This window comes from Lactuca virosa, chromosome 3 (assembly GCF_052849685.1).
Source record: "Lactuca virosa cultivar CGN04683 chromosome 3, Lactuca_virosa_CGN04683_v6, whole genome shotgun sequence".
Classification (NCBI taxonomy): domain Eukaryota; kingdom Viridiplantae; phylum Streptophyta; class Magnoliopsida; order Asterales; family Asteraceae; genus Lactuca; species Lactuca virosa.
The window spans coordinates 415,790,395-415,816,175 of record NC_136428.1 but is presented as its reverse complement, the minus strand read 5'-3'; positions in this window follow the sequence as shown (position 1 = coordinate 415,816,175).

Sequence of the window (25,781 nt, the reverse complement as noted above, 5' to 3'; positions counted from 1 at the left end):
CTAGATCTGCATCCTGGTATTTAGGATGGTGTTATGTTAGTGACCTGGTTAAGGTCGGTACCCGGTATATAGGGTAATGTTATGCTAGTGACCGGTTAGGCCGGAATCCTGGTTAGGATGTTGATATGCTATGTGATATGTTAGACTGTTTGTCTGGGTAAGGATTTGTTATGATATTGATTGTTTATGTGCACATGGTTGTTTGTCGGGGGTTGGGTTGAGGCGGGTCCTGCTTTGTGCTGTAGGCCAACATACGCAGGGCGGACCGGATATTCCGAAGGCCCAGCGAGCGGTCCGGATAGGTTGGAGGCCCCAAGAGGGCGGACCATACGTGCCGAGGCTCGGAGAGTGGACCAGGCCGACAGAAGGCCCGGTGTGGGTGGACCAGTCATACTGTAGACTCAGAGAGTGGGCCAGGTGGATTGAAGGTCCGATGCAGGCGGACCAATCACACTGTACACTCGATGTACATGGCTAGACTCGGAGGGTGGACCAGGTGGACTGAAGGCCCGGTGCGGGCGGACCAGTCACACAGTAGACCCGATGTGCATGGCTGTTCTATTTGTGATATGTTATGAGTATGTTTATGTGTGGTTGGTATTTTGGGGGTAACTCACTAAGCTTTCGGGCTTATAGTTTCAGTGTATTGTTTCAGGTACTTCAGGAGATCGTGGCAAGGCGAAGGCGTGATCGTACCGCTCCTCATGTTTATGATTTATGTGATATGGTTCTGGGGGATACTCTGATGTTTAAACTATTTTGAAAACGAGATGTATTAACTTAATGGTTTTTGAATGAATTAAAATGTTTTAATTTGGCTCAATTTTTCTGGGTGTTACATTGTCTCTTGCAGGTAACTCAACTTTCTTCAAGGATAGAACTTTTAAACCCATATGCTCACGAAATAGGTCACCCAAAAAAATAGCAAGCACTACTCGGTTTGTCCCTGATATCCTACCCATGTCATCGATTGTGAGAGGGATCTTTACTCCTTTACCATGCTCATTGTGGAACTGATGTAGCCTGGTTACGCCTTTCTTAACTACATTTGTCCCCACTATGTCGACATTTTCAGCCTCATCTTCAACTTCCTCCTCTAAGAGATAGTCCAGATCCTCGTATATTGTAATGTCTGCATTATCAGCCAAAGGCTCCATGATTATTGAAAAGATAGATTAGTAAAACAAAATTAGACACTTTGGCTAGGGTTTTAGGAAAGGATCGAATATGTGGTAATGGTGTAAAAATATTTTGATGATATCTCATTTCAGAGGAAATAATAAGTAGGTTCATCATCGGCATGGTGTGTTGAATTCAAAATTTTCGTCGAAAAACATGAAACTTTGGTTGGCGCCTGCTAATTAGAGAGTGTTCTTGAAATTTTTGGCGGAGAAATTGAAGAAAGATGAATTTTTGATCGCTGAATGATGATACAATAGGTTGAGGATTGTAAAAATTGGAAACTGAATCATCAACTAGTGTTGAATTCAAAATTTTCGTCCAACTTTTGGTTCCAAGGCATAATTATCAATTACTATTTTTAAAAATATTAACATTGTAATATAAAAATATATACTTAATAGATGTACATTTAAAAAAAATATAATAAATTTCATAAAATATTTACATTTTGTAAAGCTATAATTAATAGTAAAATATATAAAAATATGAAAGCCTAAACCCTAATAAACCCTAAACCCTAAACCTTAAATTAACCATAAATCCTAAACCCTAAATTAACCCTAAAACCTAAACTATAAACCCCCATTCATGAGTACGGGCGTTAGCAAGAATGATGTTCAAGGGGCACCATGAGTATGTAGTTTGATGATGGAGAGATGTAATCATGAATATTAATTAACATATATCAACTAATCCAAGAACTTGGATGGTCATGTCGATCTGTAACTTCCGACACAGAAATAGAGGAAAATAATTTGATTGACGAAGACAACATCAAAAAGAAGCTAGAGCGTGAAGGCTTTGAAATTCATAGACTGTTATAAATATCATGCATATTTGTGTATAGTAATCACGATATATATATATATATATATATATATATATATATATATATATATATATATATATATATATATATATATATATAAATATATATATATATATATATCATACCCTAATGTAGGACCTTGCTATACGTACCCTAGTCGATATCTCTATGGCCAACATTTACGTACAATGTACGTACCCAAAACTTTGTTTCTAAAGTTTAGTGATGTAGCTAAGGAACCCTGGCCAAATGAGAAATTAATCATTAATTTGTCAAGTATGTGAAGTTAATCATGATACAAAACAAACCATAAATTTAGATAGTTACTATCAATATCCTAGTATGTGGCCAACACGTACAACCCTATTACTTTTAAACCTTGTTTGTAAACTTTAGTGTTGTGGGTGAGGAAGCCGGCTAGGTAATATTAAAAGTAAGGTTTTTCCAACCATGTGTATGTGCCGATGATAGAGAACAAACCCTAAATCCGGACCGTTGCCTTTAAAACCCTAGTTTGTGGAAAACAAAAATCCTATTTTTTAAAAAATAGTATTTTTAAACTTAAGTTTTTTCCCTAAAATTTCTTTTCATTTTACCCCCATGATATCTTTTGTAGTTGATTTGGGTTTATAAGTTTCACCTGCATGACTTCCGAATTAAACACAAACAAATAAAGGTCTCCGTAATTTTTTCTTTGTACCCTCTGAAGTTTAGAAATTTTCACTTTTCACACCTAATAACTTAGTTAAGGGTAAACATTTCATTTTACACCCATATAACGTAACACTAGTGAAAATAGGTCAATAGACAATCACATGTGATTATGCCAATCATGTAATGTGATTTTGTTAAACTAGTAATATGATAAGAGTGCTATGTAGTTCATCATAAATTCTAATACAAATATGAACTTTCTTTATGATACAACTCAAAGTACACGTCCATACGATTCCAAAAATATAGAGAATGTCTGAATCTGACTTCGCATGAAGAAGTTATGATAAACCGAACACTATAAATCTCTATAATAAGAGGAATTTAAAATAGACTTAGAATTAGCTATTGGAGTTCGTATGTGAAAGTTACGACCTTCCGAAGATTCAGCTGTCAGAAACCCTAATCTGACCGAGCTCACGACGTGAGCACAAAACTCACGACGTGAGCAGTCATTTATCCACATCTCGGAATCTAGAAGGTGTGTGACGAGGCTGCGATGGGATAAGGTCCAAACTCACGACGTGAGCAAGGATATCTCACGACGTGAGGAGTCACATGGCCACCTTCCGAAGCTAGGGATGCAAGGGGCAAGTCTACGGGGATAAGATCAAAACTCACGACGTGAGCCTTATAAAACTCACGACGTGAGGGTCCAAAATCCTTACTATAAATAGCAGGTCCAACTTCAGCCATTCTTACACCCAAACTTCTTTCTCCTTTCTCCTTTGCTGAGGCCATCTTGCATCCCGAGCCCGACGACCTTGTACGCTGACCGTTTCTGCTTAGATTACATAAAATCACGCTACTAGGGTGAGTTTCACGGCCCCACTTTCTAATATTTCCGGGGAAAACGCATGCTAAATATTATATATACGTTATTATTATGTCTATATGATAGTATATAGTTATATTAGCCGGGTATAGTTGTTCTAAATATAATATTATGAATATATACAACTATTATCAACCTGTCGGCATGTTATTTTACTAATGTAGATCTTGAGTTATACTTAGGATTCTATATATATGTTGTGTGCGATATAGTTCCGAAGTTATATTCGGAAGTTATATATGTTAAGTTATAAAGTATGTTGCTATTATTGGTTTTATGTCAAGATAAAAGTTGGTATGTTATATGTTGTGATTGTTAGTTTTATGTCAAGATAAAACTTAGTATGTTATATATTGTTATTGATAGTTTTATGTCAAGATAAAACTAGGAACGTTATATGTTGTTATTATTGGTTTTAGGTCAAGATAAAACCTGGTTTTACTTCAAGATATAGCTGTTATACTGCCTAAATGTTATGAAGTTAGGAGTAATGTTTAAAAGCATAGTCTAGTAACTTAGGGGTTTAGACATGAAAATGCTTTTGTTGTTAGAGCTATAGGAAGCCGTCGAAGTCTACATGAGTAATTGTATTCATCAACTAAGATTGGGGATCTTAGCGGAAATCCTCTGAACTGTAACCGTTAATCTCGTGTGAGCGAGGAAGTCGGGTATAATTAGTATACGGGTTGACCACCCCACTTGTGACTGTTAGCTACAGTCAACCAAAAGCGAGTGATGAACTATCCTTTTACTTGTTATTGTTCCGGCGTCGATGAAGCGTACGGTGTTGTTCTCTTGGTAAATCATGAGTGTGTTTGTTTCTAATGGTAAATCATGAGTGTATTTTATCAGAGGTATTATGTCACATCCACGGTTACAGGCTCATGGTAGCAAATTATTAGAAGCATTATACTTTGTCTTATACAAGTATTAATGTAAAGTATAAGTTTCCCCCTACTTATACCTTAGGTTTAAGTATTGTTTAGGTATAACACTTAATTGATAAGTAAACTATTATACCTAATATACCTACTAAATGTTGGAGAGTCAAAATGATACTTTCAAACTATACTTTTGAACGTGGAAAAATGTATTATTTTATGGAGTCAAAACCTGTGGACTAACCAACTTTATGTTGACGTATTTTAAAATGCATGTGTTTTCAGGAACTTGAAAAGCGGGTATGTATTCGAACAGAAGAAGTTTTACTATTACCTTTCTGTTCATTAAGAAGTATGCCATAGTCGGATATTATGTAATAGATATTAGAAAAACAGTTATGTAATTTTCAATTATCAATAAAGGTATGTATTTTCCTAGTACTGTTCAATGTATGTTATATAACTGTGATACGAAGAATGACGTTACACTACCCGGTGTTTGCGCCGATGGTTGGGGGTGTGACAGAAATTGGTATCAGAGCTATTAACTATAGTGAACTAGTACTTTCTTAAGAAAGCACGACTATAGTTTAGGGCTTACTCTATTAGGTTTAGGTATATCCCTTAGCCTACAGTAAAAAGTATTATTAATTATTCTACTGAAGGACTACTTACGGGAGCGGTGTCAAGAATAGACATGTTGATTTGGGTTGCTGGATTCCAGAACGGCTATATGCTAAAATGATCTTGCCCTTTCGACTGTCCTGACTGGCCGGAGCCTTATCAGATAGACTTGAAGTAACAAACAATAGTTAAAACGTGAATACAATAAATAAGAATATAGAGTCATATATATAAAGACTCAGACCCGCGATGAGAATACACCTTAATACCCGAAATGTTTTTGATCTCAAGGATTTAGATCAAATATTCCACTTAAAGTTTATATGTGCGTATATCCTATCACAATTAGGTGTAGGTGCGCAACTACATTTTATTATGATCAGATCATATGAAGTATTTAATTTGGGAGTAATATTTGATAGACTAAAACTCTTGATGATCCAAAACGTATAGGAATTCGACATGGCACATTCACGAGAATGGATAATCATCAAGGATACGGATGAAGAAAAGGAAGTTTCATTCCCCATGATGGTAGGCGATCCTTACTACCCTATAAATCGAACCACCTTTCATCCAATACCTTCTGACGATGGAGAACCTTTACCCTCCAACGAATGGGAAGAGAGTGAACCAATGGAAGAAAGCGAATCCATGGAGGAGACATAGTCGGTGGCATAATCTTTACCACCACTGAACACTCTTTACCGTAAAGTTCCAAAAGGATTAAAAATGAAACGCATGGCACGTAAATCCATATCGATATGGCAAAAGATTAAGAAGAGTCAGAAGGCGAGTCTTCAGGAAGTCATAGAGTTCAAGATGAACCTGCACGGATCGCACAAACCGTTGATAGGTGGGTGGCGGAAGAAAGAGCTGTTAAGATGTATGAGATTGGTCAATCATCTCGACCACATCTCCCACATTCTTCTGAAGATAACACTTTATCTCAATTGTTTGAGAAAAGTGTGAAAATTGAAGATGAGATGGAAATTGTAGAAGGAAGGGCTACTCATCTCTCTGGAAGAGTACGAAGGCTAGAAGGACAAACGACGCGAGATCAGGAATCGGTGATGGATGTTCATCATCGTACAAATTTCGCCTATAACGACATGATTACTCACGATGCAAGGATTGCAGAGTTAGAACTCTACAATCAAACTTCAAGAAATGAAGAACGCACGGGAACTCTTGAGCAGAGAACTCAAGCACTTGAGGAGCAAGTGCTTAATGTCACTGACGTGCTAGGTCATCATTTAGGTTTCTGGTAGATAAGCTAAAACTAGTGGTTGTGTAAATAGAGAAATCAAACTAGTTAAGGCGAAAAGAGGAAAGTTTATAGCAAGGATGTAGAAAACCTTGCAAATTTTGCAATGTTTATAGAAACTTTTCTCTTATAAACCTAAATAAACTGATGTAACCGCTAATAATATAAAGCATATATTACAGTAATCATTGCGTTGTCCATTATGTTTTACACTTTGAAGAATAATTGAAGTATTTAGTACTCGTGTATTAAATAATTAACAAAACTTATAAAATTCTTATTATTTTAGGAACTAAAACAAGATGCCTTGAAGGAGTAATCGGCTAAACCCTAACCAACCATCAGCACCACAACAACCACTAGAACCAAACCCCCCAATAGGTACAGCACAACTGGAAGAAATCATAGCTCAAAGAATTGTTACGGCTCTATCTAATATCACAAGAGATGGAGTTAGAAATGAAGGCCTTCTAGGGACCGCTAGAACGTGTACCTACAAAGTTTTTATGAATTGCAGGCCAAAAAGCATTCATGGAAATGAAGGGGTAGTTAATTTGACGATGTGGATAGAAAAGACAGAGTCTGTCTTTCAAATAAGCTTTTGTCCAGATGATTGTAAAGTACGATTTGCAGCATGTACTTTCGCTGATGCAACACTCACATGGTGGAACAACCATGTGAATAGAATGGGAATTGATACTGCAAATTCCATGAAATGGGAGGAGCTAAAAATGATGCTAGTAGAGGAGTGTTGTCCTAAGGAGGAGATACATAAACTGGAACAAGAACTGTGGACCCTAACCATGAAGGGTTCAGAGATAAAAGCTTATACCGCTACATTTAATGATGTTGTTGTAATGTGTCCAACACTTGTAACCCCCGAATATAAGAAAATTGAGCGATATATCTGGGGATTAGCATCGCAAATTAAAGGCATGGTGATCGCATCAAAGCATATGACTTATGACAGCACCAAGAGAATAGCTCATCAGCTAACCCTCACAGAGATCCAAGGAACAGAAGTGGTCTCAAAGGCTGAGTCTCCCAAATCTGGGACAAACAAGCGCAAGTTTAATAGGAAGAATCCCAAACAATCATCTAAGAAAAGACAAGAAGTGGCAACCAATTATGCAGCCACGACAGCAGTACCCACACAACCAAAATCTTCATGGTGCAATCAGTGGAACCGTCATCATCCAGGTGACTGTTTTGTCTGCACGACGTGCAAGAAAAAGGGGCATACTGCTAGTTACTGCAGGATCGCAACACCTGCAACAGTGAATCAGGGAACAAATACTGGAGCAGGCCATGGTGAAGGAAGAAAGTGCTATGAGTGTGGGGAGGTTGGACACATCAAGAAAGAATGTCCAAAGTTAAGGAGTCAAGGAGGCATAGGACGTGGCAGGGCATTTGTGATCGGAAGCAGAGAGGCTATCCAGGACTCTTCGTTCGTATCTGGTACGTTTCTTATAGATAATTTATATGATACTATACTCTTCGACTCTGGAGCAAATCGAAGTTTTATAACTCCGACGTTTAGAAAATTATTAAGTCATAAGTCTAGCAGATTAAAAGAAATCTATGAAGTAGAAATCGCTAACGGTCAAACTGAGAAAACACATGAAATCCTAGAAAACTGTCTGTTAACTCTTAATAACTACCTTTTTCACATCAACCTCATGTCATTGCCTATCGGTAGTTTTGATGTCATAATTGGCATGGATTGGTTATCTTCACACCACGCCGAAATTCTATGTCATGAGAAAGCCATACGACTACCCTTACCAAACGGCAAAGCCCTGATTATCTATGGTGATAAATTTGGGAAGAACCTCAAAGTCATCTCTTGTACTAAAACCCATAAATATCTACATAAGAAATGTAGCGCATTCTTAGCCCACATTGTAGATAGGAAGATAAAGACAAAAGAAATCAAGGACATACCTCAAGTATGTGATTTCCCTGATGTGTTTCTTGAAGATCTACCTAGAATTCCTCCCATCCGACAAGTCAAGTTTCTAATCGACTTAATTCCAGGAGCAGAACTAGTAGCAAAATCTCCTTATCGGTTTGCTCCATCTGAAATGCAAGAATTGTCTAGCCAACTACAAGAACTTCTTGACAAAGGCTTTATCTGACCAAGTTTTTCACCTTGGGGAGCACCAATCTTGTTTGTCAAGAAGAAGGACGGATCCTTTCGAATGTGTATTGATTATCGGGAGCTAAACAAGCTAACGATCAAGAATCGTTATCCGCTTCCGAGAATTGATGATCTATTCGATCAACTGTAAGGAGCCAGCTACTACTGGAAGATAGATCTCAGATCAGGATACCATCAACTCAGAGTACAAGAAGACGAGATTCCAAAAATGGCATTTAGAACTCGTTATGGTCATTATGAGTTCTTAGTTATGTCTTTTGGATTGACCAATGCCGCAGCAGTGTTTATGGATCTCGCACTAGGAGTTTTAGGTAACTTAGTGATGAAGTCCATTGATATGTGCTCCCATTTCCATTCAGGTATTTCTGGTTGTTGAAGTAAACCTGAAGGCTTTTGATGTTCTGCCTTTACTCTAGAACAAGTCAAACATTTGCTCACATAAGTAGCAATTTCTGCCTTCATGTTTGGCCACCAATAATGTACCTTTAAATCTAAGTACATTTTGTCAGAGCCTGGATGTACAGAATATCTGGACTTGTGGGCTTCTTCTAAGACCAAGTCCCTGAATCCACCGAACTTAGGCGTCCAAATTCGGTTCATAAAGTGTCGCGTTCCGTCATCTCTTTGTATAAGCTGCTTTTCCATTCCTCGCAAAGCTTCGTTTTAGATGTTTTCTTCTTTTAGAGCCTCAAGTTGAGCTTCTCTTATTTGTGCGGTAAAGTTAGAATGGATAGTTATAGTTAATGCTCGTACCCGTAGGGTTTTAATATATTCTTTCCGGCTCAAGGCATCTGCTACCACATTTGCCTTTCCGGGATGATAACGAATCTCACATTCGTAATCATTCAACAATTCGACCCATCTTTGTTGTCTCATATTAAGATCTTTTTGGTTGAAGATGTGCTGGAGACTCTTGTGGTCGGTAAAATTAGTACACTTAGTACCGTATAAGTAATGTCTCCAAATTTTTAGTGTAAAAATTACAGCTACCAATTCAAGATCATGGGTAGTGTAATTATTCTCATGCACCTTAAGTTGTCGTGATGCATTGGCGATAACTTTTCCTCTTTGCATCAACACACATCCCAATCCTTGATTTGATGCGTCGTAGTATACAACGAAATCTTCTGTTCCATCTGGAAGGGATAGGATTGGTGCACTACACAACATTTGCTTCAGTTTCTGAAAAGCAGCTTCTTGTTTGTCTTCCCAGTTGAACTTCGTATCCTTCTGGGTTAGTGTTGTTAGCGGCTTGGCTATTTTGGAGAAATTCTCTATGAATCTACGGTAATAGCCAGCAAGTCCTAGGAATTAACGCACCTCTGTTGGCGTCTTTGGTGCTTCCCAATTCCTGATTGCTTCAACTTTGGATGGGTCAACATGAATTCCTTCGTTACTAACTACATGACCTAAAAATTGTACTTCTCTAATCCAAAACTCACATTTGGAGAATTTAGCGTACAACTTTTCTTTTCTTAGTAGTTCCAAGATTATTTGCAGGTGTTGACCATGTTCTCATGGTAAATCATGAGTGTGTTTGTTTCTCATGGTAAATCATGAGTGTATTTTATCAGAGGTATTATGTCACAGCCGCGGTTACAGGCTCATGGTAGCAAATTATTAGAAGCATTATACTTTGTCGTATACAAGTATTAATGTTAAGTATAAGTTTCCTCCCTACTTATACCTTAGGTTTAAGGAATGTTTAGGTATAACACTTAATTGATAAGCAAACTATTATACCTAATATACCTACTAAATGTTGGAGAGTCGAAATGATACTTTCAAACTATACTTTTGAACGTGGAAAAATGTACTATTTTATGGAGTCAAAACCTGTGGACTCACCAACTTTATGTTGACGTATTTTAAAATGAATGTGTTTTCAAGAACTTGAAAAGCAGGTATGTATTCGAACAGAAGAAGTTTTACTATTATCTTTCTGTTCATTAAGAAGTATGCTATAGTCGGATATTATGTAATAGGTTCTAGAAAAACAGTTATGTAACTTTCAATTATCAATAAAGGTATGTATTTTCTTAGTACTGTTCAATGTATGTTATATAACTGTGATACGAAGAATGACGTTACACTACCCGGTGTTTCCGCCGATGGCTGGGGGTGTGACATATAAGTTTTGGAATCTTAAATTTCCCCGAACTTTTCCAAACTAACAAATAAGTTGTTCTAATTATGTTGTATAATTAATGATGAAACACACATTGTAACTATATAGAGTCACAAATTAAACGAAAGTACGTACTTAATTATATGTATATATCTAGCTAAATTCTCAAACAGATATAGTAATTATTATATAGATTCACGTGTAATATTAATCACCAAAAACAATAATATGCATATAACCAACAAAATATGATTGATTACCACAAAATATACTATAGTACAAGTTTTACACATTCAAATTAAACATAAAAAGTTTTTTTAAATAAACATTGTCCAACTACTTAAAGCATAACCCCATTACTCCTTCCCAAAAATCCTACCAAATATCATAAAACATGCTTCCCACAAACAAACATCACACTAGAACAACCATTTGGTTCCCGTGAGAAAACCTTGATCCCTTCTCGGGTGATGTTGTGTACATGTGAGCAGGTATCCATGGAATCAGATTTCCCTTTTCATGTCCCTAGCTAGAAACATTTGACCTTCCTCATGGTTTGTTTGAAAATCTGAGTTCTTGGTGATGAACAGGGGAACACATCACTTAACAACTGTAGGGCTTGTTTTTTCATACGTTGGCCCTCTGCCATCATAAGCATCCCTAGGGAAAATCTAGCATCTCTTTGCCCCACCCTAGATGCCTCTTCAACCATCTGTTTTCTAGCATCATCACCTAGATAAAAAAAAACCTGTTCGGAAAGAAAATAACAAACATGTATAATAAATTAAGACTAGTGAAAAGAAATTAACAAACAATGTAGAATAACATAGATTAAACATGATACTATCCATCAATAAATTGAATGTTACGGTTCCCCTGGGCTTTGCGTTTTTGTAAGACTAGAAACTGGTCGATCCTCCCCCAAAACCTTCACATCACTAAACTATAAGTATCATGGTCCTGTACACCTCATCCATATCCCATCAATCTTAGAAGGTTTTGGAACTACGTAATGTACATACATTTAAATAAAACTCGAACACGTATTTTATACACAAATTAAACTTCAAATTCTTAATGTGTGCACAAAACTGAAACATATAATACAAAGTTTGTCGAAGAAACTTACACCCTCCTGCATTTGATGACATCGATAGATGAGTTGCTCCCCATAAGCACCATTATATTAGTAATAGCATCCTTTGGTACTTCGTCGAACGATCTTATTGTTTGTGATCTTGTGGCCATTGTTATTGACGTGGATGCAACCATCGCTTTGCGTTATTTGGTTAGGAAAATGATTGTCGGATTATAGTGATTTTTGGAATATGACCAGAATGTTTTTAATTTCTTGGGACCAAATATATAGAGAAGATGATCGAGGAACTGAAACAATTTGGTGACAGCTTCCAATATAATGGTGCCTATAAGTGTAGGCATATTTCAATGACCGTGTTACCCTTATAGTTACATTGCTTCATAGTTTTTTTGTAAGGGTATTATTGTCAAAACACAAATTCAAAAACCATGCCTAGGGTATTAAACCTAATTTATATTTTATTCCTTTTAAAACATGCATTATTAGTTAACTAAAGTAAATTAGATTAATTATTGAATACGTTTTTATTTTTGAGAATCTAACACGTAGCAAAGAGATTAAGGTAATGCTTGATTCAAACCCAACTTTCAAAATTTCTTTCAGTTTGATTGTAGTCTAACGATATACAAATCTTGGATGGGAATGAGGAGGACCACTGAACCATATTTCAAACGAGCATCGTCATTTATCGATTATCCAATACACAACATCCACGAGATGAGGAACATCGACCCAGGAGTTGTTGGCCAACGTATTAAAATGTCATGTCCTTGTACAATATGTGTAAACCGCTTAGAGTTTATATCGGAGGAAGCGGAGCTCCATTTATTCAGCAATGGCAATCATGAAGACTACACAAACTATATGATCCATCAATAAGTTCCCCAAATCCAGTTAATGCAAGAAATGTGAAACATCCCGAAAATACAAGCCAAAAATTTCGTTTTGAAAACATTACTAAAACCATAAGATCCAAATATTATATAAGAAACCATAAGTCGTGTGTCTCAAAATGTCATAAAATATGTCTCGTAACAAAACTGATGTCAAGCTCATATCAAAATATCAGAGTCTAACTCCCAGGCTAAATCGGTGGTGTGTGCCATGCCATCATCCCGAGCCCTTCCCTTTGCTAGCTGAAGTACCTGAAACCAAAACCTAAATTGTAAGGACGAAGCTTAGTGAGCTCCCCCAAATTACCACATACCATACAATATCATATAAAGCACGTACTGGGCCTTGCCCACTGCATCGGACCGAAGTCCGGAACTAACTAGGGCCTTGCCCTCTGCATCGGACCGAAGTCCGGAACTAACTAGGGCCTTGCCCTCTGCATCAGACCGAAGTCCGGAACTAACTAGGGCCTTGCCCTCTGCATCGGACCGAAGTCCGGAACTAACTAGGGCCTTGCCCTCTCCATCGGACCGAAGTCCAGAACTAACTAGGGCCTTGCCCACTACATCGGACCAAAGTCCAGAACTGACTGAACATAGCATATCATAATCGTAACACATAATAATAACACATTTACTGCATACTGCATCGGACCGCAATCCGGAACACATAACACATAGACATGCCTAAATCAAAAAGACATCAAGCATACTGAACAACTTCTCGGGACCACCCCGGTATCGGACCGCAGTCCGGATCTACTGCTATCTAAATTGGCCGGCATTGTGGCCGTAGACGTGTTCCTACTAGAAGGAAACTCACCTCGTGAAGCTAAATACGGAAAAACTGAGCGGGAAACGTCTGACAGTTGCTCCGGCAACTCCCCGGCTACAATTTCCACAAAGGCACTTAGTCGGAACTGATAACTAATCTTAGAGTAAAGCTGTCACACCCCCAAACCTGAACAGCGGAAACGTTCGGGGGCGGAGGTCGTCATATTCAATATCATAGCAATTGAATAGTAAAGAAAGTACACACCACCATAACATATATATTTGAAAAGTGTTACATGTTTGAATATCAAATACAATATGGTGATCCAAAAATATGTTACTAACGCCAGCACGTTAGTCTTTAAAAGTAGTTGCTACCTGGTTTAGCGTTTTCCTGAGAATACAAGTTATTTCAAAGAAAAAGTGTTAACAATAAAGTTGGCGAGTTCATAAGTAGTGTTTTGAGAAAATGTATGCCATTCAAAAGTTCACGTTCATTTTCCAGAAAATCCGATATTTTCTTATGAGTGTATGAAATGAGTATGAATGATTGTTGTATAAATTGTATGTATTTGAACCAGGAAAATCCTATATTTTCCTAAAAGTGAAATGCAGTCTCAAATGCCCAAGACCGTAACCTGTAAGCAACAATGACATGCTCAAAAGAATGATGTATAGTCTTATTATAAAACAAAACTATAAGAAGATTTGTATTTGAATGTGAAAAGAACTGTAGCTGTTACTTTTCCCGTGAAAACGTAATACCATAATAATTGTCTATCCAATGAGTTTTCATAACCGTACTATCATAATTTTCCTGTAGTGATGTTCTTCAGGTGTCGAAACGAGATGACACTTGTCACCTCGGGGACTGTAGCTAACAGTCAGGGCGCGGGATCATTAGTCCCGTATAGATCTATACACACGTTTCACGTTCTTCGGACGGGAGATTCTGGTTATAAACAGGATTTCTAGCGGTACCTTAAAAGGTATATTGAAGATGAATGACTCACGAATTCTCAATTAAGTCCCGTATTAAAATGAATGCACTTGTTTCTGAAATGATTATCCTTTTAAACGATATTAACAAAGGCATGATAATGATTTGTATGTTCTTGCATGTTTACGAATGTTATAGTAAAAAGGGTTACCCTTGATATGATGCAAACATATAAATAAAACTTATAATATTTAAAATTATGTTTCATCCCGAGAGGGTAAAGTGGTGTAAGATGTTTGCATGTTAACATGATCCATATGATAGTTATAAAAACGACATGAACTGTATAGCAAAAGATTGATGTTTTCACACGGGGTTGACCGTGTGTTTACTTGTATTCCCCCCCCCCCCCCCCCCCCCGTAAAGTGTTCAAAAGCATTTAAAATCAGTTATAAGCGTAGAAATGGGGGTATGAACTCACATGGTAGCTTGAAGAAGGTGAGACAAAAATCGATCAGAACTTCGACTGGAGAAAGCTGATTTCTCAGGATTCTCGAGAATCTCGGGAGCGTAAAACTTTCTTCGGAACTTGGATATGAAAACCGAGGCTTCGGGATGGCTTCGAGGGGTTAAACGCAGAGCAAAAGCACGGGAAAGAGAAGAATTGAGCAAAAGAACTCGGCAGCCTCGCATGCCCTTTTATAGGGGCTGAACCTCGCACGTACGTTGGGCGTATGAAGCTCTACGCGGGGCGTAGTTCGGATCAGACCTCCAGGTGGCGAGCTCCGGATGGTGCAACGTGGTCGCTTCTGGGCCGAGGAAAGCAGTTGTACGCTGCGCGTAGCTATCTGGTACGCAGGGCGTACCTCGGTGTCGACATGTATACGGGGAGTACTCCTCGGTACGCTGGGCGTACCCTTCGGATTAGATCGGACTCGTCAGCACTTCGGATATTATCCGAATAAATAATTAAATTTATATATTTTAATTATTTAAAAACTTCAGAAAATCATAACTCTTGCATACGATCTCCGTTTTCGACGTTCTTTATATCCACGCGTAGGTGAGATTATGCTCTACAACTTTCGCTTAGACTCCGTCGGCTAATTTTGATTATTTTTAATATTATATTTTTAACATGCCGGGACTGGAAAAGTCCGGTAAAAATCCATAACTTCTTCATTCGACGTCCGTTTTTGTCTGTCTTTTTACCGTTGTATTACTATTGATGAGATATTCGATTCTCGTTAAGGTTGCGTTGGCTAAAAGTCGTCCGATCTCCATTTCGAGTTTTTAGCTGTCTGCTGCTATGTCTGAAACTTCGAAAAATCATAACTTCCTCATACGAAGTCAGATTTGGACGTTCGCTTTATGTATGCTTACGGTTTAGTGATATCTACAACTTTCATTTAGATACTTAAGGCTAAAAAGTATTTTATTGAAATTTCGTGTTTTACGCTTAATAGTGTTTTGCCGGTTTTGTTGCGGATTTTCGATTTGTTATAACTTCTTCGTTATAACTCGGATTTTTTTTTCTTTTTATTTTTGAAAACCTTCATACGATATCACCACTTAGTATATTTACATTGAGATTTTTGAACATTTCATTTTTGACATTATTCATATTATATTAAGATAGGTTACCAAACTTGACTTTGGATCGTTACATTGATTCGAAATATCGGGTTGTTACTGTTGGATTAATGTCTAAGTCCATAACTATAATTGGTAAGACTTGACCCGACCCGACATTGTCCTCAAGCATGGCATCATGCATTTGGATAGACTATAATGAGAGAAATAACACTTAAGGTTGGTTAATATATTATAAGTTCTAATATATTAATAAGGTTATTTAATTAGTATTGATCAAGAATTAATTTGGAATTAATTAAGTGATCAAAAGGAGACTAATTAAATATATGGGTTGATTGTGTAAATCATTCATTCTTATATATGTGGGCTTGTGATCCAAGATTCCATATGTTGGACTAAGTCCATGGGGTGACCCATGGATACTCCATGGAGGTTAAAATCCATGGAGCATAAGGAATGGGTAAAGTTATGAGTTACATGGTGTAACCCTAATAGCCACCATATAAAAGAATCCCATGGCTCAAGAAATCGTGGACTAATGTGTGAATATGAGGGCTAGACGATTTCAAGGAGTGTTCCATTTCTCTCAAGTCATTCCATGTGCATTTGGTGTTGTGTGAACCATTTGAGGTGTCACACTTGGGGCACTAGGCACTCAAGCTTCATGGAGACAAGCTACATCAAACAAAGGTAAGTATTCTATCCATTTGATTACCCAAGTATCAAGTATTGTATGCTAGATAGGGTAATACCTTGGAAAGTTCATAATTGCATGTATAATAGAGAAAAGATAGATCCAAGGTATTTAGGGTTGCATGTACACTTAGGAGTGTTAGAATGCGCAAAACCCAACAGTGGTATCAGAGCCAAGGCTTGTTTTCTTGTTATACTTGCAAAATTAGCTAAAAAATCGAATTGTATTAGTTTAAAAGTTATGCTAATTACTTGAAAAAAAATTTGATGTGAATTATCTTTGTTCATATGAGTTTATTAGATTAATAGAAAAGTTAATTGATTATGTGTTTTCAATCCATTTTAATCTAAGAGTTGATTCTAAAATGTGTTTTTGTAACTTGTCCTCAAGTTATATGAAAAGTCACATTTAAGTTTCATAAAACTCATAAAAAATTGGCAATGGTTACAAAAATGAAGAGTCTTGTCCTCATTAAATGGTTTTATGACTCCATAACTTGTCCTCAAGTTATGGAGGTTCAAGAGTCACTTCATTAAATGATAAAATGTGTAACCTCAATTAGTTCTATAAGTTACAAAAATAAAGAAAAGTTACATTCTTTTATTAGTTTAAAGTCTTCCATAACTTGTCCTCAAGTTATGGAACTTGAAGAGTTTTTTTTTAATTAAAACTACTTTAAACACATAAGTTATGGAATTAATTAGTTTTGAATATTTTCAAAACTTGCCCTCAAGTTTTGGAATTTGTAAAGTTTTCCCCATGAATACTTTAATTCCAAGTTAGCCCTTAGATTTTTAAAAGTTAAAATTCAACCCTTATACTTTATAGTATTATAAGTTAATAATAAATATATGTATAAGAGCAAGTCAGTCGTACCGTTAGTAGGCCTCATTCACGAAGTCGGTCTATAAGGGGGGTATAAGGTTACTGCCTATAAATTGGCAGTTTAATGGGTGTCCACTCTCACCCACCGCTTCCTTGACTGGTGGAGGGTCGTTAGCCGAACGGGTAGGACAAGGACTATAATTCTCCCTTCATTAAAAGTATTAATGATAAATACTAAGTAGCTAAACACTTATAAATTCCCAATCTTAGTTACTTAGGAAAATGTGAATAAGGTGCTAATCCATGAAATTACACTTTGCACTTTGTTTAAACCGTTAGTGGAGCGTGTGTGGTTAACCGGCACACTAACCTGGATTTAACAAAGTAGGCAAAGGGCAACTTAATATTTATCATAGTATCGGTGGAGCTCGTGTCGTTAACCGGCACATCGATTGAGGGGTAAACATTAAGGGTACCAAGTATATTTGCATGGTTACTTCACACCTTGTTTTGTGATCCTCGGCATCCTAGTCACAAAACCTGAAGGGCACACTCGAGATTGAAACATTCCATTGAAAAGTTCAATGAATCTCAAAAGATCTAGGAGTTTCAAATCCAATTAAAAACCTAATTACATTATTTCGTTTTTCATGGTGGAAATTGGTAAATCGTCATTTACTTACCTTCAACTATTTTATAACTCGGATTACGACATCCCTCTTCCAGTTATAAATAGGTTGTTGGATCCTAGCCTTAATATTTAATATTGGGTGTTATATTAAGGACTTTAGATCAACTATCTTGAATATCTCCCAAAAGATGTCTAGTTCAGACATCTATGATCTTCCCAAATCTCTTGGAACTTTACTTCCTCCACCTCCTCCAATTATTCTCCCTAACCCACAAGTTCAAGGTCACTCAAGCCCTAATGGCAAGAAAGGTCTATGTGTGATCACATCTTAGAGATGAAGTCACATATTGACAAGCTGGGAGAGTTGGGTGTCAAAGTCTTGAGAAAGTTGGACGTTCAATCACTTTCTAAGTCACATAGTGAGTTCCTCTGGAACTACTATGAAACAGACTATGACATGAACCTTAATGATCATATCTATTTGCTTGGTGCTGCTGAATCATCAATGATTTGGAACGATAGTAAAGCAAATTTGATTAGAAGATCAACTTCCCAAAAACTTTATGGACAGTGACAATGGTGACACTGGAAATGCAGAAAAAGCATTCTCTTCCCAATGGAAAGGGATTGGCCATAGTCAACCCGGTTGACCAAATGGTAAGGAGAAAGGCTAAGTCTGAGATAGTCCCATTACCAAAGTGTCCATATGTTTATTTTGCCAAAGGAAGGGGCGTTGATTGCAAAGCTGCCAAGTTTACCTAAGGATGTTAAAGTCAATAAGTCTGACTCTACTTCAAGTAGAGCCCATTATCTAACTCTGTTAAGTTTCTATTCTAAGATCCTCATTACATGATGTGACTGGGTCACATGTTGATGTTTTAAGAATCAAAGAATAGAGAGAAAGCTTAAAGGAAGTATATGATGATTCTGATCGCGTAGGTGGATTTCGATCGCATCAGAATTTTGAAGTTGTTACTTAGGAGTTATGATATATTGCTTAGGAATAGATAACAACAAGTTTTTCCGTATGCATTAGCACTATAAGGATAAGTTTTTTCCGCAAAGTTTTGAAATAAAATAAAAGTTTTTAATTTTATATTTATTTTAAATATCCTTACCAGTGGCATTTGTGAAAAATGGTTGTTTATATGATTCCATTGATAGCAATATTTGAAAAAAAATGGACTTGATTCTTTCGTTTGTGGTAGTGTCATAATTTACCAAATAAGGAAAGATTGTCATTCCCAAGGCTTCAGTTGGATAGAAACTTGGAATCATGCAAGTTGAATAGTATGATGAATGAGAACTTTCAAGCATTGGAAAATTAAGACTTGTTCACATGGATGTGTGAATCAAGTTAAGGACTAAAGGGATCGAGTACACATTCTTGTGCACTGGTCAAGTCCACCACAAAGCTCGTTAAGACTATTCGTCATGATTTACTAAATTTTGGTAAATATGGTTATACTTACAAGTTTAAGTATAATTCTGAAACATTGGAAAAGTCTCAATGTATGGCAGAACGAATGGGAAGAATCAAATTAGGCAGATAGATAAAAGTTTCTCAAATCTGAAAAGATGGGAGAGTACTTTAGTATCATGTTTTGTGATCATCTTAATGATTAAAGAACCACCTCACAATTGGTCTTCTAAGGACATCTTAGTTCATTCTTATGACTAAGAAGAGGAGTCATGAATTGTTGAAATGGTTAAATCAAGAAGATGAGTCATACTTCGTTTCAAAACAAGTCTTAGAGTCATACTCCAAGACTACAAGTTGAGTGACATATCTTAAAGAAAGGTTTATAACACTTGTCAAATGCAAGAGTAAAAGTGTCATACTCTTGTACATTTGAAGTTGGTAAGTTGTGATGTTTTGGATTAAACAAAGACCAATTAAGGCCAATTGTGTGAAGTGTTTGTCTTGATAAAGAATCCGCACTATCTCTTGAATATTTGGCAAGATAGTCTTATATGTCAAGAGGACAGTGGGAGTCTTAAAGATCCTAAAAAGAATTTCAAGAACTAATCAAGAATAAAACCTGAGGTTCTTCACTAGCACACGACTTGAGGTTTATAACCTATCATGTTGACATATTCTGTGCCCCTTCCAGTTAAAGTTGGCTTTGCATAGGAGTTCTGAAAGTTCTCAATTGGTTGCATAACAACTTGGAAGCAATGGCAGGCCCTGTACTGCCAGGTGGCAAGAAGTTAAGATTGCATAAGTTCAATCCATATGAGTTTGGATTTGTCATTATCCTTGTCTTGTGACTATGGTTTTGACGATTCACATGGATAAGAACACATACACCATAAAATCTAAGGGTCATAAGGTTTCTCTCCGATTCATGAAAATGATGGTGAGGAAACACTTCCACCAAGTAGATTTGAAGCAGATGGCAAAAGGTCTAAACAATTGAGACTATGATTACGGCATCCCTTTTCATAGTTCTGAAATTTTTTAGACACATATGCATGCTATCTAAGGAAAGGTGTATGATTTTGATAAAGTTTATCAAATCATCTCGTATCAGAAATCTGAACTTTGGTAAGGAAGTCAATAAAGTATTGATTTCTAGAAGTCGAGCTGATTTCTGAGTACATGTCAAAGCTAGTGGGAGCATAAGTGTTATGCTAATAATCATCATGTTAGTGGGAGCATGATAATTATTGTTAGTGTTGCAAGTTAGCAATATTAATTATAGAAAACAAAAGTTTCAATTCGTGAGGCTGCAGGGATTGAAAAAGTTGTTTTGCTATAATTAAGGGAGTGGATATACTTCATTTCAGTTCTAAAGGCTTAAATTGAGACCTTAATCATCTTTAGTCAAGAATATATATATATGAATTTCATGTTGGATTGGTTCAACTTAAGGAAATTTTGTATATTGCGTTCTCAAAATTCGATTATGATTACGGCATCCCTCTTCATAGTCAAATTTTGAAAACATGGAAAATAAAAATATTATAGCAAAAGACTGGTCTAGAATCATGTCTTTATGTGAGACATCATGAATCGTGTACCATTTGCTTTGGGTACATGATCGATTGCATGTGCTATAATATTTGTCATTTCTAAATTTTTCCAAATGCCCAGAGGCATTAAGAAGGGAAAAGGTCTAGAATTGGATATGACTAAAATGATTAAGCAATTGTCAAGGACAATCTGAGGTTTACCAAAGATTGGTTGCTCAGGGACAGTTGGAAGTATAGTGCTAATTTTGAAAGGACCATATTGACATATTCTGAAAAGAGGCATCTCTTATTCAGAAGTGATAGTGAAAATGAGAATATGGAGTTGTCTCCATAGGTGGAAGTTATCTGTGTAAGATTAGAAAACTTAATGCAAGAAGCATGTCCAAAGCAATGTACTTTGAATATGAGACTTAGTTTCCATGGAGTTGATCTCCAATGGAATACCTTATAATGACTGTTGACAAGTCTTTGTGACTTTGTACATATTCATTACAGGAGGGTCAGTGCATATAAGTTTAAAATCTAAACAGATTTCGATAAATGATAGGAATTTGAAATTCTCACATTTTTCGATAAGGATTTGGGAGTGTGAAATTAGAATCATTGAAATTATGTTCAATTGGTTTATTTCACAAAGTAAGGATCATAGACAAACATAGAGTGCATACTTGGTGTATGGCAAAGCTATTGTTTAAGAAAAACATAGTGTACATGCTTGGAGCATGGGACAACTAGTGTTTTTAATTCGAGTATAAAGTTGATAAAACCGAAACAATGAATAATGAGTAATCAGTATGGTGATAAATAAAAGTGTTTATTTATATTCATAGGGTTTGATACCATATTTGATTCATTTATTCTTCTATTTCACTTTGCATGTTTTGACTTCCAGAATAACTAAGTCGCTCTTCCTGAATGATTAAGTTATTCAAACCATCTACAGTCGGTCATATGTTGGAAGTAGATATGAATCAAGACTGTCATGGGTTGGTTTGTAGAGGTCTAAGTTGGTGGACAAAGTGGTGCTACAACACTCATGAGTGCTCATAAGTTCTGAGTATTGGATTCAACCCGCGCTCATTTGAATCACTTCATGGATTTTATCACGAGTGATCATGAGACGATAATATCTTATATTCTTCAAACCTAGAGATATGAGTTGTTACTATGAGTTGGTTATACATTGATTGCACGAAAACGCATTTGGTAACTCGATGTTATAAAACGTGCCTTTGTGTATGATTCAACAAGTAGTAGAACAAGCCATATGAGTCGAAGTTTATCCATTCTTTTTACCTTCGGGATAAAAGCGATATTTGTGGGCCCCTCGATGATTTACCGATGACACATGTGAGTGCTTGGCCAAGCCAGGACTGATTTGATTTGTTCAATCAGTCAGTCATCATAAATCGAAAATCGGGAAACAACAAATAGACAGAGAGAATGATTATAATCCATGTTTCAGTCCATATGATATCTAGAATGGAGGAATATATGATCCCTTATCTAATGGACAAGTCATTGACAAAGGTCAGAGTTCATCGACAAGGTCAGAGTTCGACAGAAGCTTTTGAGAGCTACGATTGCTGATCGGTTCCTGAAGTCATACGCAATAATAGTTTTAGACTTATCCAAGTGGGAGACTGTTGGATTAATGTGTAAGTCCATAACTATAATTGGTAAGACTTGACCCGACCCGGCATGGTTCATTTGGGTTGCATGGCATCATGCATTTGGATAGACTATAATGAGAGAAATAACACTTAAGGTTGTTTAATATATTATAAGTTCTAATATATTAATAAGGTTATTTAATTAGTATTGATCAAGAATTAATTTGGAATTAATTAAGTGATCAAAAGGAGACTAATTAAATATATGGGTTGATTGTGTAAATCATTCATTCTTATATATGTGGGCTTGTGATCCAAGATTCCTTATGTTGGACTAAGTCCATGGGGTGACCCATGGATACTCCATGGATGTTAAAATCCATGGAGCATAAGGAATGGGTAAAGTTATGAGTTACATGGTGTAACCCTAATAGCCACTATATAAAAGAATCCCATGGCTCAAGAAATCGTGGACTAATGTGTGAATATGAGGGCTAGACGATTTCAAGGAGTGTTCCATTTCTCTCAATTCATTCCATGTGCATTTGGTGTTGTGTGAACCATTTGACGTGTCACACTTGGGGCACTAGGCACTCAAGCTTCATGGAGACAAGCTACATCAAAGAAAGGTATGTATTCTATCCATTTGATTACCCAAGTATCAAGTATTGTATGCTAGATAGGGTAATACCTTGGAAAGTTCATAATTGCATGTATAATAGAGAAAACATAGATCCAAGGTATTTAGGGTTGCATGTACACTTAGGAGTGTTAAAATGCGCAAAACCCAACAGTTACATCATCCCCCCCGTTAGAGGGAATTTCGTCCCGAAATTATTTATAAGGTAAGTGTCTATGGACTAGGGAAGAGATGCGGGTACTTTTGTTGCATCTGATCTTCTCGCTCCCAAGTGAATTCGGGTCCCCGCTTAGCATTCCAGCGAACGTTCACTATTGGTATGCGACTCTGCTTAGTTCGTTTGATTTCCTTATCCATGATCTCGACGGGTTCTTCCACAAAGTTAAGATTTTCATTCAGTTCGATTTCCTCGAGTGGAATCACGAGAGTTTCGTAGGACAAACACTTCTTCAGGTTAGATACATGAAACACCGGATGTACTTTGCTAACTTCGATTGGAAGCTGAAGTCTAAACGCTACTGGACCAATCCTTTCAGTAATTTCGAAGGGTCCAATGTACCTTGGGTTTAGTTTTCCGCGCTTCTAGAAGCGTATCATGCCCTTCCAGGGTGAGACCTTCAGAAGAACACGGTTACCAACCTGAAATTCCAAGGGTTTTTGTCTTTTGTCGGCATAGCTCTTTTGTCTATCTCTTGAGGCTTTCAGTCGCTCTCGAATTTGAACGATCTTTTCAGTCGTTTCCCTTATGATTTCCGGACCAGTGAGAGTGCAATAAGGGACCAGACCTTTCGCCAACTGCGTGTCGCCCACTTCCGCCCAGCACAGAGGTGATCTGCACTTGCAGCCGTAAAGGGCTTCAAATGGAGCAGTCTTGATGCTAGTGTGATAACTGTTGTTATAAGAGAACTCAACCAATGGGAAGTAGACGTCCCATGCTTTACCGAAGTCGATTACACATGCTTGCAACATGTCTTCTAGGGTTTCGATCGTTCTCTCACTCTGTCCGTCAGTTTGTGGGTGATAGGTTGTACTCATATCTAGCTTAGTACCTAAGGCTTTCTGTAGTGTCTGCCAGAACCTTGAGGTGAATCTACTGTCTCGGTCCGAGATGATAGATATCGGCACTCCATGAAGTCGCACGATCTCTCGGATGTAGGTTCTTGTTAGTTTCTCCATCTTAGAGGTCTCTTTAATTGACAAGAAGTAGGCAGATTTGGTTAACCTGTCGACGATCACCCAAATGGTATCCTGACCACCCGGTGTCTTGGGTAGTTTGGTTCTGAAATCCATGGAAATCTGTTCCCACTTCCACTCAGGTATTTCGGGTTGATGGAGTAACCCTGAGGGCTTCTGATGTTCTACCTTGACTTTGGCACAAGTCAAGCACTTGCCCACATAGGCAGCAATTTCTGCTTTCATGTTTGGCCACCAGTAGAGTTGCTTGAGATCCAGGTACATCTTATCTGAACCTGGGTGTATGGAGTATGGGGTCTTGTGTGCTTCATCCATAACCACTTCTCTGAACCCACCGAACTTCGGTGTCCAGATTTGGTTCATGAGGTAACGAACTCCATCATTCTTGATCTCAAAATTCTTTTCCATCCCTCTAAGTGCTTCACCTGTCATGATTTCGGGTTTCAAGGCTTCCAATTGAGCTTCCTTGATTTGTGTTGACAGGTGTGAATGGATCATCATGGATAATGACTTCACTCTTCGACCAGAGAACTCCTTACGACTACGGGCATCTGCCACTACATTGGCTTTTCCCGGATGATAACGAATCTCGCATTCGTAGTCGTTGAGTAGTTCAACCCAACATCTTTGCCTCATGTTGAGCTCCTTCTCATGGAATATGTGTTGGAGGCTCTTGTGGTCTCTGAAGATAGTGTACTTCATACCGTATAGGTAGTGCCTCCAGATCTTTAGAGCAAACACCACTGCTCCAAGTTCTAAGTCGTAAGTGGTGTAGTTGACCTCATGTGTTTTCAATTGTCGTGAGGCGTGCGCAATAACCTTTCCTCGTTGCATTAACACACAACCCATCCCTTGGTTGGAAGCATCGCAATATACTACGAAGTCTTCTGTCCCCTCTAGAAGGGACAAGATGGGCGCACTGCACAGGGCTTGCTTCAAGGTCTGAAATGTGGTGTCTTGTTTTTCTCCCTATTTGTAGGCTACGCCCTTCTGAGTTAGCGAGGTAAAAGGTTTCGCAATGCTGGAGAAGTTTTGTATGAACCTACGGTAATAGCCAGCGAGACCTAGGAATTTGCGAATCTCGGTTAGCGTTGTGGGCGCAGCCCAATTTTTGATAGCCTTGATCTTTGAAGGGTCCACGTGGTTTCACTCCTCGCTGACCACGTGCCCTAGGAAGTCCACTTTCCTAATCCAGAATTCACATTTTGAGAACTTTGCATAAAGTTTCTCAGCTCGTAATGTCTCTAAGACTTGTCTCAGGTTCTGACCATGTTCTTCTCTACTC